This window comes from Paroedura picta, chromosome 14 (assembly GCF_049243985.1).
Source record: "Paroedura picta isolate Pp20150507F chromosome 14, Ppicta_v3.0, whole genome shotgun sequence".
Taxonomy (NCBI): Eukaryota; Metazoa; Chordata; class Lepidosauria; order Squamata; family Gekkonidae; genus Paroedura; species Paroedura picta.
In genome coordinates this window covers 10,705,206-10,718,697 of record NC_135382.1, presented here as the reverse complement: position 1 = coordinate 10,718,697, position 13,492 = coordinate 10,705,206, and positions in this window count along the sequence as shown.

Sequence of the window (13,492 nt, the reverse complement as noted above, 5' to 3'; positions counted from 1 at the left end):
AGTCTTTATACTCTTGGATTCTTGTTCTTTTCTACTGCCACATCTTTAAACCGCCACGGATGAAATAAAAGGCTAAGGGATTCTAGGGCGGGATGTGTCCGTGATGAGGAAGGGTCCGGATTGGACCCTTCCTCCGGACAGACAATTGGAGGGACCTGCCGATTGGTCCCCCCGATTCCCAGCCCCCCAATTCCCAGCTCCGCGAGGCTGCCGGGGGCTCCCTGCACGGCGGCCTGACACAGCGAGAGACTGTGCTAACTTTGTAGCATGATTTCTTAGTTTTAAAATAAAATTCATGGTCTCACCCAGTCACTGACAGATCTTTTTGGCTTTAGTCAGTCCTGGAACTTCTGGGAAAGGTGTAGAGCCCCTTTTCTTATAACCCTTTATCAGAAAGGCATTGAGGTGTAACAAACAAATAAAATATTTTATTTCCCAAAGAGGAATAGGGAAATTGGAATGAGGAAATCAAGCGTTTTCTATATATTTTACAGTTAGAAGCTCTTATTTACATACGTTTCTAAGTTTTTCTTTCAGGTGTTAAGATTTCTTTTAAACTGAGAGGGTTTGTTATTGTGTCTATCTAAAAAAATGTCTGTTTCTCTTTAAATTTTTTTCTGTTGAGTTCTTCTGAACTCCCCTGGCTCCTAGAAAGTGAACACTTTCCCCTACTACCTCTACTTTTCCTCCCTAGATGAGCCAGCCTCCCACTGCCTACTGAGGAGCCTGAAGTGCTGTCTTTCATACACACTGGTCTTAGGAAACACACACACCAGTTTTTTTTCCTTTCTAACTGGGCAGTGATCCTAGAATCATAGAATCATAGAATCATAGAGTTGGAAGGGGCCATACAGGCCATCTAGTCCAACCCCCTGCTCAACGCAGGGTCAGCCCAGAAAAGTGTGTATCCAACCTTTGCTTGAAGACTGCCAGTGAGGGGGAGCTCACCACCTCCTTAGGCAGCCTATTCCACTGCTGAACTACTCTGACTGTGAAAAAATTTTTTCCCTGATATCTAGCCTATATCTTTGTACTTGTAGTTTAAACCCATTACTGCGTGTCCTTTCCTCTGCAGCCAATGGGAACAGCATCCTGCCCTCCTCCAAGTGACAACCTTTCAAATACTTAAAGAGGGCTATCATGTCCCCTCTCAACCTCCTTTTCTCCAGGGTGAACATTCCAAGTCCCTCAACCTATCTTCATAGGGCTTGGTCCCTTGGCCCCAGATCATCCTCATCGGTCTCCTCTGTACCCTTTCAATTTTATCGACGTCCTTCTTGAAGTGAGGCCTCCAGAACTGCACACAGTACTCCAGGTGTGGTCTGACCAGTGCCGTATACAATGGGACTATGACATCTTGTGATTTTGACATGATGCCCCTGTTGATACAGCCCAAAATGGCATTTGCCTTTTTTACCGCTGTATCACACTGCCTGCTCATGTTTAGTTTACAATCCACAAGTACTCCAAGGTCTCGTTCACACACTGTGTTACCTAGAAGCGTATCCCCCATCCAGTAGGCATGCTTTTCATTTTTCTGACCCAGATGCAGAACTTTACACTTATCTTTATTAAATTGCATCATGTTCTCATTTGCCCATTTTTCCATTGTGTTCAGATCTCGTTGAACTCTGTCTCTATCTTACGGAATATTTGCCAGTCCTCCCAATTTGGTGTCATCTGCAAACTTGATGAGTAGTCCCTCCACCCCCTCATCTAGATCATTAATAAATACGTTAAAAAGTACCAGACCGAACACCGAGCCCTGAGGTACCCCGCTACTCACCTCCCTCCAGTGATCCTCCTTCACTCTTGAGAAGAATTCTCCTAATTTGGCCTGAATTGGGAGTTAACACCTCTCTATCCATATTCCCATTGCTAAATATCTACCCTAGTTGCCAAGACACTTGATGGATTACCTCTCAATAGAAAACTCACTTCTCTAATTAAAATTTATTCTCAGAGTGAATGGTCAGCTTAGGATCTGTCAAACTGCCCTCTGAACCAACATCTGAATAAGAATAAAATCAGACACAAATCAGAATGACTATCTCATTCTACACATATTGGATAATGCATTTTCAGTGTGCTTTGCAGGTAGATTTTCCTATGCAAAATAGAAAAATCTACTTCTAAAGTATGTTGAAAATACATTGAAAGTCCATCTGTGTGCAGAATGTCTAGCACACTGCTAGAATATATTAACTTCTTCTCAGCTCTTGCTGGCCAATCAGAGGCTTAGAGTAGCCTGTTGCTCTGGATCTTTCTGCATAGTGAATATTCTTAACTTACTGTCACTGCAACTTCAGCACTTGGAACCTGACTTTAGTGCTGTCTGTCACACCATCTTTTGTACTTAAGACTGTTTTGTTTTAGTTTAATTTAGTTTTGTTTGTTTGTTTTTGCCCTAGCAACATCACATAAGGAGCTACACAACAGTGCTTTGATTGTGATAATTCCCAAAAGATCGTATATTGGGGGAAGCAATAGAAAGTGGACAATTAAAGATGCCGTTGTATGGATATTGAAAAAAAAAACAAAGCCCTGCCACAGTTTAGACACAAAACCAGAGCAAAACCTCCATCAGGAAGTAATCCCTGTCATATTTGGCAATGATGCTATCTTTTTCTATTTGCTTGTTTGCTTAAATCAGTGGTTCTCGATGTGGGGGTTGGGACCCCTTTGGGGGTTGAACGACCCTTTTGCAGGGGTCATAGCAGGGCAAGCAGTTTGGTCGGGGGTAGGGCACAACAGCCTTGCAGGGTAGATCGAGATAGAGTGTTCGTCTGTCTGGAGCAGCAGAAAAGAGTGAGATCGGCATGGTGGGACAAGAGGCAGAACTGAACTGAGAAATCTCGGGGATAAATCAATTTATATACAATCATGAGCAATGGATCTTCATGCCATTGGTCAGTTTCAGGTTAATTTCTGTGAAAGAACCCTTGCATAACTGTATGGTTGGGGGTCACCACAACAGGAGGAACTGTATTGAAGGGTTGTGGCATGAGGAAGGTTGAGAACCACTGGCTTAAATGATTTTGGCTTTCAGTGTTACTGGGACACTGTGTTGCACTGAATGAACAGACATCACTGGAATATTTGAGGATCTGCATCTGTCTTCACCTTGTAGCTGTACTTCAGCAAAGTTTGTTTACTTGCAGTCACAATGGGCTTCTGCATTTGGAACGTGCAGTCTGCAAATCCCAGGTGGATTCCTTTTCCTTGGCATTTTACCTTGAGTACACATTGCCCCAGTTGCATGAGGAAGACAGTATCAGTTTCTGTTTGACTTGGCCGGTGGAAATTTTGCTGCCGCATTTTGTATAATGTTCAGAAAGTCTGCACAACCCATTACATTAAAGGATGTATCATTGTCTGCTTCACATGCAGTTTCATGGTTGAGTTAGGAACCCAAAGTTTCTCAACAGGGTTCTATCACAGGGTTGTACAAACTATCTTGGTTAAGTATGCATCCTTCTGATGTCATGAATGTGGAAAAATGTCACATTCTCAACTGCTGCGCAGATCGTCATGACTCACGTGTCTCAAATGGTGGGTAAGTTTAGTCTGCTTAGAATATTTGTGAACTCTGATACAATGGTTCCTTCTTCCACAGCTCCTGCATATGTCAACGGCTGGGCATTGGTCAGGATTATGTTACTTGTTGCAGTATCCACAACTTTCGTTCTGAGATCTGCAGGATTCATCACTTTTCTTCTGTGATAGCTTTTGTTGAGCATTGTCCAGGGCTTTTTTAAAATTTGCTTTCAGTTCAGATGAGTAGAACATGCACATTTGTGCTTCAGCTTGGTCACTAGCTTTGCATATGTCAGGGTGGCCAAACTGTGGCTCTCCAGATGTCAATGGACTACAATTACCATGAGCCCCTGCTAGGCTTCCCAAACATTCTAATTTATATTTCTTCTCAATGCCTATAGTCACTTTCCCACTGGTCAATTCTTGTTTAGGAATGCCATCTGCACATGCGTCTGCTATTCAGCACAGACTGGCAATGTAACAAGTGGTTAGTTCAGCAGTTTCTTGTTCACATGTATTGAAGGATAACATTCATTATTTCTAGTAAACTGAAAATGCTAATGATTGGAAGAGATCTACTGCTGCCGTATTCAAATGCTGCGGAGGCAAGTGACATGCTTTTTCCATTTTGGACAGTTCTGCGAGCCTGACTCATTTGCCTTTGCTCTCTAATCCTGTCCCAGGTTCATAATTCTCCCACTTGGCCATGGGGGAAAAAATCCAATCACTGAAGAAGGCATCGGTCATGGCTGCCATTGCCAAAAATATTTGGGACTCCGGTCTGCCGATCTTCAGCCAAGCACCTTCATTTTTGACACTGTGGTGTAACAGTGCTTGTATGACTCAAAGAACTCATCACTCAAAGGTCTAGTTCCAGTGATTCCAGTTTCATTGATTTGGGCGGCGATTCTGACTCTTCCTCTAGCCTATGTCCTGGAGTTCTAGTTCCTTGCAATGGGAGCAGTTAAAATAAATCAGGGGACCCACGTATCATTGGAACTTTTAGGCCTGCCAGCTTGCAGCAGCTAACAACGGATAAAAATAATAAAATACATAAAACCCCCACAATCCCAGTTTCAACAATCATAACCAACCCAAATTCCTCCTCCCCTCCCCCAGCCTGCCTAGACTCCAGGGATGATGCTAATAGAGAGGAGCCCCAGAGGAGGGACAAGATCTCCTATCAGACTGGCCTCAACCTCAGCCTGGCAGAAGAGCTCCCTCTTGCAAGCCATGCAGAACTGTGTGTCAGCACCAATGCAGCTGCGAATTATGACCAATGATGTGTGTCTAATGATGTGCAGATCCCCTCAATATCATTGACATGTGTTTGCTATTTCACAACTTCTCCTGTTATCCTGAAACAGCATCCCAAGCAGAATTTGGAAAGATTCTAAGTTTGCTTAAATAACTTTTGGATGTCCCTGTCTTAGTACCCCTGCATTTATCTTTATGGTACTACATAAATCTCTAAGTGGAGTCAAATATTCAACTTTAATTTGTAGGTGTTAGGGATAAGGGTTAAAAATTACTCCACCCCAAATAGTTTGGGTGGAATAATTTATGTTTTATCTTCATTTTGGACTCTCTTGACATTTCTTGTTAGGAAATCTTATCAGTGTAATAACCAATGTAAACCATATTTTAAAGAAGTTTTTAAATGGTCTTTTAGTGGGGGCCAATTTCCTTACACTTGAACATTCTTAACAGCTAGGAATGCCAACCTTCAGGTGGGACCTGGGGATCCCCAGGAATTGCAGCTCATCTCCAGACTACAAAGATCAATTCCCCTGGAGAAAATGGATGCTTTGGAGCAGGGGTAGTCAAACTGCGGCCCTCTAGATGTCCATGGACTACAATTCCCAGGAGCCCCCTGCCAGCGAATTGTAGTCCACGGACATCTGGAGGGCCGCAGTTTGACTACCCCTGCTTTGGAGGGTAGAATCCATGCCATTGGACCCCACTGTCCTCCCCAGATCCCATCTCCAAATCTCCAGGAATTTCCCAATCCAGATCTGGCAACTCTCCTCCCCTCCCCCTCCCCTTGTCAGTGGCCAGGGAGTCCCAGCAACCCTATTAACAACATCAACCATGTTAACTTCTTTAGAATATTCTTAAATCTTGGATTCGTTTATAACCCTATTTAAATAATAGAATCAGAGTCCAATAGCACCTTTAAGACCAACAAAGGACGAAGAGTGCAAGCACTCGAAAGCTCACGCCCTGAATAAATCTTTGTTGGTCTTAAAGGTGCTACTGGACTCCGATTCTATTGTGCTACTTCAGACCAACACCGCTACCCATTTGAACCTATTTATTGTGCATTCTCCCTGTATTCTCTGCATTGGACACCACTATTAACTGTCCGAGCATATGGTAGCGGAAAATGGGTATACTTTATTGCAGCCCAAAGGGGCATGCCCAGTCTTCAGCTAATGACCATGTTATTGTCGATATGTTATTTCAGAAATAAAATTGGATCTTTTCTTCCATGATCTATGAGACTGCAGTAGTAGGATTTCTGTGTGGAAAGGGTGAAGTAAGACAAGGCAGCATGATATGGCTCACTCTTGTCAGAGCTTGGAGGCTAAGTACAGTTGGTACTTCGAAGGGAGACTGCCAAAGAAGAATCTGCAGAGGAAGGCAATGGAAAAACACCTCCACTTCTCACTTGCCTTGAAAGCTTCTCGTCTTGAGTCACCATGAGTTGACTGCAAATGGACAGTGCTCGATACAGACAGATGAGGTAGACCTTGGTACAAACTTGTACCAAGAGAAACGTTGCATGGACTCATGCATGAAGATTCACATTTCCTCAACATCTGTGAAGGCTCCTCAATGCCATCAGGAACAGATGATTCTACCCAACCACCCGAGGTCCTCCAGCTGTTATCTTCAGCAAGTACAGCCAAGTAGGCCAATAGCACAGCAGCAGAGGTCAAAACAAACAGTATTCTGAAGTCAGGCAATCACTTATGACTGGGCTAATTTTTCATGGACCACATTTTACGGTGGATGTTTTAGCATGACCATATACATTAAACGTGCTTCATCTTGTGTCAACTTAATTTCCTTTTCTTATATGGTATTTCTTGCAAACAGGTCTAGAGACTCAGCCGCTCCCATTCAAACCTACCAGCTGGAGCTAACTTTCCCAATGCCTATGTGAAGTCATTAAACTTTTGGAAGTAGGTGTTTTTATATTAACATCATTGTTGCTCTTTTTCCGTATCAGCATATTTTTAATTTTCCATTTGTATGCAACATAAAATAATATTTGAAATCCAGTCTCGTCCAATAACATAGCAAATCGTTCAGTGTCGCATAGATTATTTTAGTTACTGATGGGGAGGATTTCTTGAATACCTTTGGAATCACCACAGTGACTGTGACTTATGTACAATGAGAACTTACTATATCCAGTGTGAACTTATTAGGGACACTGAGAACCTGTGAGACCACCTCTCCTTGTATGTCCTCCAAAGAGCCAACTTGGTGTAGTGGTTAAGAGTGCGGACTTCTAATCTTGTGAGCTGGGTTTGATTCTGCACTCCCCCACATGCAACCAGCTGAGAGACCTTGGGCTCCCCACAGCACTAAGAAAGCTGCTCTAACTGAGCAGTAATATCAGTGCTCTCTCAGCCTCACTTCCCTCACAGGATGTCTGTTGTGGGGAGAGGAAAGGGAAGGCAAACGTAAGCCGCGTTGAGACTTCTTTGGGTAGAGAAAAGCGGTATAAGAGGACCAACTCTTCTTCTTCTTAAGATCAAGCAGATTGGCCTGGACCAGCACTACAAATGTGGGATGGGTGATCAACATGCAGAGCAGCAGAGAGTTCAATTTCCTATGTCCCCAAAGCTGTTTCCATTCTAACAGAGCATTGCTTTATCTACTTGCAGGTCTCCATTACAGATACCTGGAAACTGCCAACCCCACTTCAGCTATCAGACAAGTATTCTCACTTCCTCTACTAGGCACAGTTTCTATAGGCTCCTTCTGATCAAGAACTCTGTATAACGATCCAGCTACAAAAGGAGTTTTGGCAATTTTTTATATTAATCAAAAGGAAAATGAGGCTTGTGTGAAGGGCTTTGGTATCCTCAACATGACACTTAAATGCTATGCTTGGAGATCAGCCATTTTCAAATAAAAACACACTCTATGGCAGTGGTCCCCAACCTTTCCGAGGCTGGGGACCGGCAGGGCATCGGGCCGCGCCCCCGCGGACCGCGCCCGTGCGGGCCGCGCCCGCGGATCGGGCCGAGCGGGCGTGGCCCGCACAGGCGCGGCCCGGCCCTGATTCCCTCTCCCCGCCTCCCGCAGTAAGAAGCTTCCCGGGCCGCAAGCTTGCGGCCTGGGAAGTTTTTTACTGCGGGGGCGGGGCGGGGAGACGGAGCCGCGGCCCGGTGCCATGGCCTTTGCGGCCCGGCACCGGGCCGCGGCCCGCAGGTTGGGGACCACTGCTCTATAGGGTCGCGATGGGTCAGAAATGACTTCGTACCTAACAACAACAAATATTTTAAAAATCGTGTTCTACCCTATATAGGCTTACTATGTTCATTTCCCTTGATTTGACCTTTTTAGGAATTTGAGGAATCGCATTTGAGAAATCGCATGTACAGGGGGAAAGAGCATCCTGTGACCTCCATGTCTTCTGCTGACATACGTTTGCAACATGTGCAATCAGACGGCTCAGTCTTCTGCATGGAGCATAAATAATAGAAAAAAGTCAACACTCACATACCTCTTATCCCATTTGTGAGCACATTTTATGTCTGATACTTTTTTGGGACATGGTTTCCCATTTCTTAAATTTTAATCCTACAGCACTGTTTATTAGATATCATCCCGTTTGACTGTGTTATTTTATACTGAGTCTCCGTGAGGACGGCAGGCTATAAATGAAGGAAATAAATGAAGAATTGAAATAAATCTTGTCGTCCTTCCTTTGCTCTTATTTCAGTTTGTTAAACCCTTATTCAACAGAGAGCACCCAAACAATGCTAGTAGCAGTAATAGTTTATATGGCACATGTCAAGTACCCTATTAATTTAGTAATCCCCACAAGAACCTTTCAAGGCCAAGCAGGATTATTATCCCCATTTTGTACACAATGCCAGCCTGTGAGCATCTTTGAATGGGCCCCCCTGCCTGCCCCTGACCTCCCTCCATTTGAAACTTGGGGGATTGTAAAATCCGTCTGGATCTATTTACGCCAGGTTCATGGGGAGTTTCTATGACAGAGCAGTTTGTCTGACGTTTTTAGGATTTTAAAGAAATTCCCAACAGGTTTATATATTTTTAAGAATATTTGCCTTTGATTTTAACGATATCGGCTGCACCCAGCCCATTGTTGCAGAGGGGTGGCCTAAAAACCTCATAAATAAAATAAGAAAGAGCTGAGTGAGAGAACAACAGTTGCCTCTGGCACCTGCAGCTCTGAGTCGGAGTGCCTTTGAGACCAAGAGTTTCAGCGGATGAGCTTTCGAGAAATGATGCTCCCTTTGTTGCAAGAAGAGAGCTTTGAAGCTTGAAAGTTTATACCCAAAAAAACTTGCTGGTCTCTGAGGGCTACAGGACTCAAATCTAGCAGTTCTACTGCAGGCCAGCATGGCTGCCTTTGGAAACAGCAGGAACTCTTTAGGTCAGCTATGACCCATTTTCTGTGCACAGTCTCTTGACTTCACCATTGGGAAGCCCTGAAACATTCTTCAAGCTTCAAGGAACCCCAGAAGTGGTATGATACTGAATATGGTTGGGAAGCATAGCAGTGGACACCCCACCCAGGACACCTCCCCTTCCCACCCCCTAGGCCCATTATTGGCTAAATGGTCATGTCATTTGATAAATGCTTAACAAGTTTTTTAAAATATATATATAAAAATTAATTACAAAATTACATCAATAAACCTCAGGGTTTCACAAAACCCTGGTTGAGAAAACTTGGTCTAAAGAATCTCATTTGGAATGCATACGCCACCTTCCTCGTGTTTTCTTCTCCAAGCAGTCTTTGTAATTTCCCTTAATCAGTTTATAAATCATGAATGTATGCAATGATTTGTTATATTTTGTACAACTGAAAGGGGGGAGAGGGAGCAGTTAATCAAGTTGCTTATTACCTCCATAGCCTATAAGGCAGATCAATAGTTTTTTGGTTCTAGGAGATGGGTAGTCTTTTGCCGTATCTCTTTGTAAGAAGGGATTTGTTAAAGTGCTCGTGTCCAATCTCAAAGACAATTGAGCAAACTTGAAGCAAAGCAAAAACTTTTTTAAATGCTGAAGTTATTTTGATATTGAATAGCTGCATATAATCACCATGAGCAACTTGATCCATGGTATGGTTCCATTTCACCCCTCGGTGGATGTCCAAAGAGGAAGCCTGGAATGGGTACATGTGTTTAAGTTACTACTACTTTGATATAGAGCCTCTTGTGGCGCAGAGTGGTAAGGCAGCAGAAATGCTGTCTGAAGCTGTCTGTCCATGAGGCTGGGAGTTCAATCCCATCAGCCGGTTCAAGGTTGGCTCAGCCTTCCATCCTTCTGAGGTCGGTAAAATGAGTACCCAGCTTGCTGGGGGGTAAACGGTAATGACTGGGGAAGGCACTGGCAAGGCCACCCTGTATTGAGTCTGCCATGAAAATGCTGAAGGGCGTCGCCCCAAAGGTCAGAAATGACTCGGTGCTTGCACAGGAGATACCTTTCCCTTTACTTTTGATATGACATCAAGAGCATCAGACCAGAGGGAGGAGTCGACTGAAGATGGCGCCATAAAAAGCTGGACTTCTGTTCAGCTCTTCAGCCATGCCGAGGGTCAGGGGCTTCTGCACCTGGCTGACCTGAGCAGATATGCAAATCTGCTCGCCGGTCGCCCCAGGAACCGGGAACGGCATCCTGAGGGTCCTACAGATCCGTGGGGAGGTAGGGGGACCGAATTCCCCGGATTAATAGCAGCATGTGCTCAAGGTCACGATGGCGTCCTTGTCGCAAACAACTTTACAAGATTGAAACGACCAGCTGACCCTACATTCTTCCCAGACCATTTATTACCAGATTGACAGAAGCTGGAGTCTGCAACAGTAAGAATTGAAAGCTTTCTGGCTCTTCCCTTTCTTTTTCCACAAGCTCTTCCCCCCCCCCCCCCTTCCTCAACCAATTTACATGTGAATTCCCTCTTTCGCCGAGTGAGAGACTCCCAGCTAATTATACCCACTAACCAAACAAAGAAAAAACTTTGAAGTTTTGTTGAAAAAAGTTCAGTGGGGGTAACTGACTTGATACGGAGATTGACAAACTGATAATTTGGGATCGCCCGTGCTCCCGCGAGACCGTACGAGACTTTCTGTTTCTAATTTGTGACTGCCTGGAACTATGGAGAAATTAACTAAGGCACAGCTTTTCCATTTGTTATGCGAAGGGAACTCAAAGATACTGAAAGCAGTCAATAAGCTGGAAAAGGAAATCCGTGGGATTAAGGGGGAGCTTTTGGACGGAGAGAGAACAGCTGATACAGCTTTGCCAATAATAAATCAAACGAAAACTCAATGTCTGGAAGTTAATCAACAGGAGAGGGAGAGAGCCAGAGATGTAAAAACCCAAAGTACCTTTGAAGAACCTGGGAAAACAGATTCAAGGAAGGAAAGCACCGAAAACCTGGAGGTCTATTCAGAGCAGGAAATGATTTGGATCAGCAAAATAAAAAGAGTCTATTCAAAAGCGACAGCAACCAGGAAGCTATCAGGAGATATTCCTGTGCGACCAGAGGAAGAGATCCAGATTGATAAAATATTCAGAGCCAACTCAAAGGCGACTGGCAGCAAGAATCAAGTAAGAGATTTCTCTGGCCCTGACAGAAGGACAATCAGAAACACTCTACTATGGAAAAAAAACACAATTTCATTTTCTGCGACCACCTGAAGGATGAGTTGAACAATGGAGTATTCTCCTGACTTCCTGTGGGAAAGACAGCAGCAGTAACTTTTAGGACAGGACCAATATATGAAGGGAACTGATTTTATATCATCTAAGACAATAATAGAATATATCCTTATAATAGATTATACTCTCATATGTATCAACAACTACTTTGCTAAGAAAGATGGTAATAACTCCTAGATCAGGATTAATATGCGATGGGAATTGAATATGTATGTCAATATGTATGCTAAAAGAGGATGACAAACCATACTTCATAGGCATTAACAAGACGGCAGTAGTAACTCTTGAGTCAGGGCCAATTTATGAAGGGGACTGACCTAATATCATTTAAGATAATAACAGAATGTATTCTTATAACAGATCATACTCTCATATGTATTAACAATCACTTGGCTAAGAAAAATGGTAAAAACTTCTAGATTAGGAATAATATGTGATGGGAACTGAATATGTATGTTAAAAGAGATGGCAAACCATATCAGCTGGTTGCTTTTTCTTCTCAATTTTTCTGTAAATGCTTTATATAATAATAAACAAAATTATAAAGAAAAAAAAAAGAGCATCAGACCACGTCAAGTGGATTGGAAGAAAAGTCAATACGCGTCAGAAAATATCAAACATCTGAATTTAGCATATTAAGACTAACCCGAAGAAGTCACGGCTTATAATCAGCATATTGAAATATTACCATCATTCCACAAGTAACAAAATGCATATGCAACACAGATGCGTGCAATAAAAACACAATGATATAAAAATAGCTGTATGCCCAGGTATCCAGCAGGAGAAAAAAAAGGAAAAACTCAAAACCGCCCTGAGCCTTCGGGGGAGGGCGGTATATAAATATAAAATATAAATATAAATAAATATAACATACGGGGGCTCTTTCACAAGGGATAGCAAACCAAACCAAATCCAACCCCAACAACACCTCCTTCTAGTCTGGAACGCATCACTTGTAAATGGTATTGAGACCCAAAATGTCACCTTAGTCCGGGCTCATCAGATCCTGGAAGCTAAGTAAGGTTAGTCCTGGTTAGTACTTAGATGGGAGCCTACTAAGGAAGTCGTGAGTTGCTATGAAGCAGCGACCACCTCTGTCCATCTGTTGCCTTGAAAACCCTATGCGCTTGCCATAAACTGTATGCATCCATCAAACCAATGCTTCAGATCAACACTGCTCTACAACAAATCACACTATGCTAATTTAATACATGTAAGGGGGGAAATCCACAAAAAACTTTGAGTCTCATGTCTGAGTTTACTTGTTTAGAGACAGGGTGCTTGTGATCATCTTCCTGTGACTCTCCCAAAATTTTAAGATACACAACCCTTTAAACCCACCTATTGTAAAGCTGTAGCATCTACCATGAGGGACGAAGGTCCACCCACATCAGTATGGCCTTACCTCTTAGCAGTGGCTCTCCAGGGGCTCACGGATTACTATTATTATAATGATTATTTTACAAAATGCATATCCCACCTTTCTGTCCTCACAGAGAACTTCATGTCACCTACTACCCGATCCTTTTCCTTTAAGCTGGAGATGCCTGGGAGTGAACCTGGTAGAAAAACTCTTCGGTCAGGCAACGGTTGAAGGGCTTGCTTGTGTGCAGTGATTATTCAAATGCTCTGTTTTTATCAACACACTTAGCTTAAGGTGACCAGATTATCCCACTTTTGGAGGGGCCTCTGGGGGCACCTGGCAAATTGTACTTGTTGAAATTAAAAAATATATATCACAATACTATTTTTGCATTCTATTTTGTTGCTCCATATTGACCAATTTTTTAATCAAGACCCCCCCCCCCCCCCGGTCAATGGTGTCCTGCTTTACCAATGTTAGAATCTGGTCACCTTAGCTTAGCTTGCTCCTAATCTTTCCTTATTTGGAGTGAGCACGTCATCTTTTAATGATGGAAAATATTATTCCATAACACTGTCAGGGATCTTGCGGAAACATACAATTTGTGTCTACCCTCTGGCTCGATGTTAAGCAAATTCGAAACTTTAAATTGCA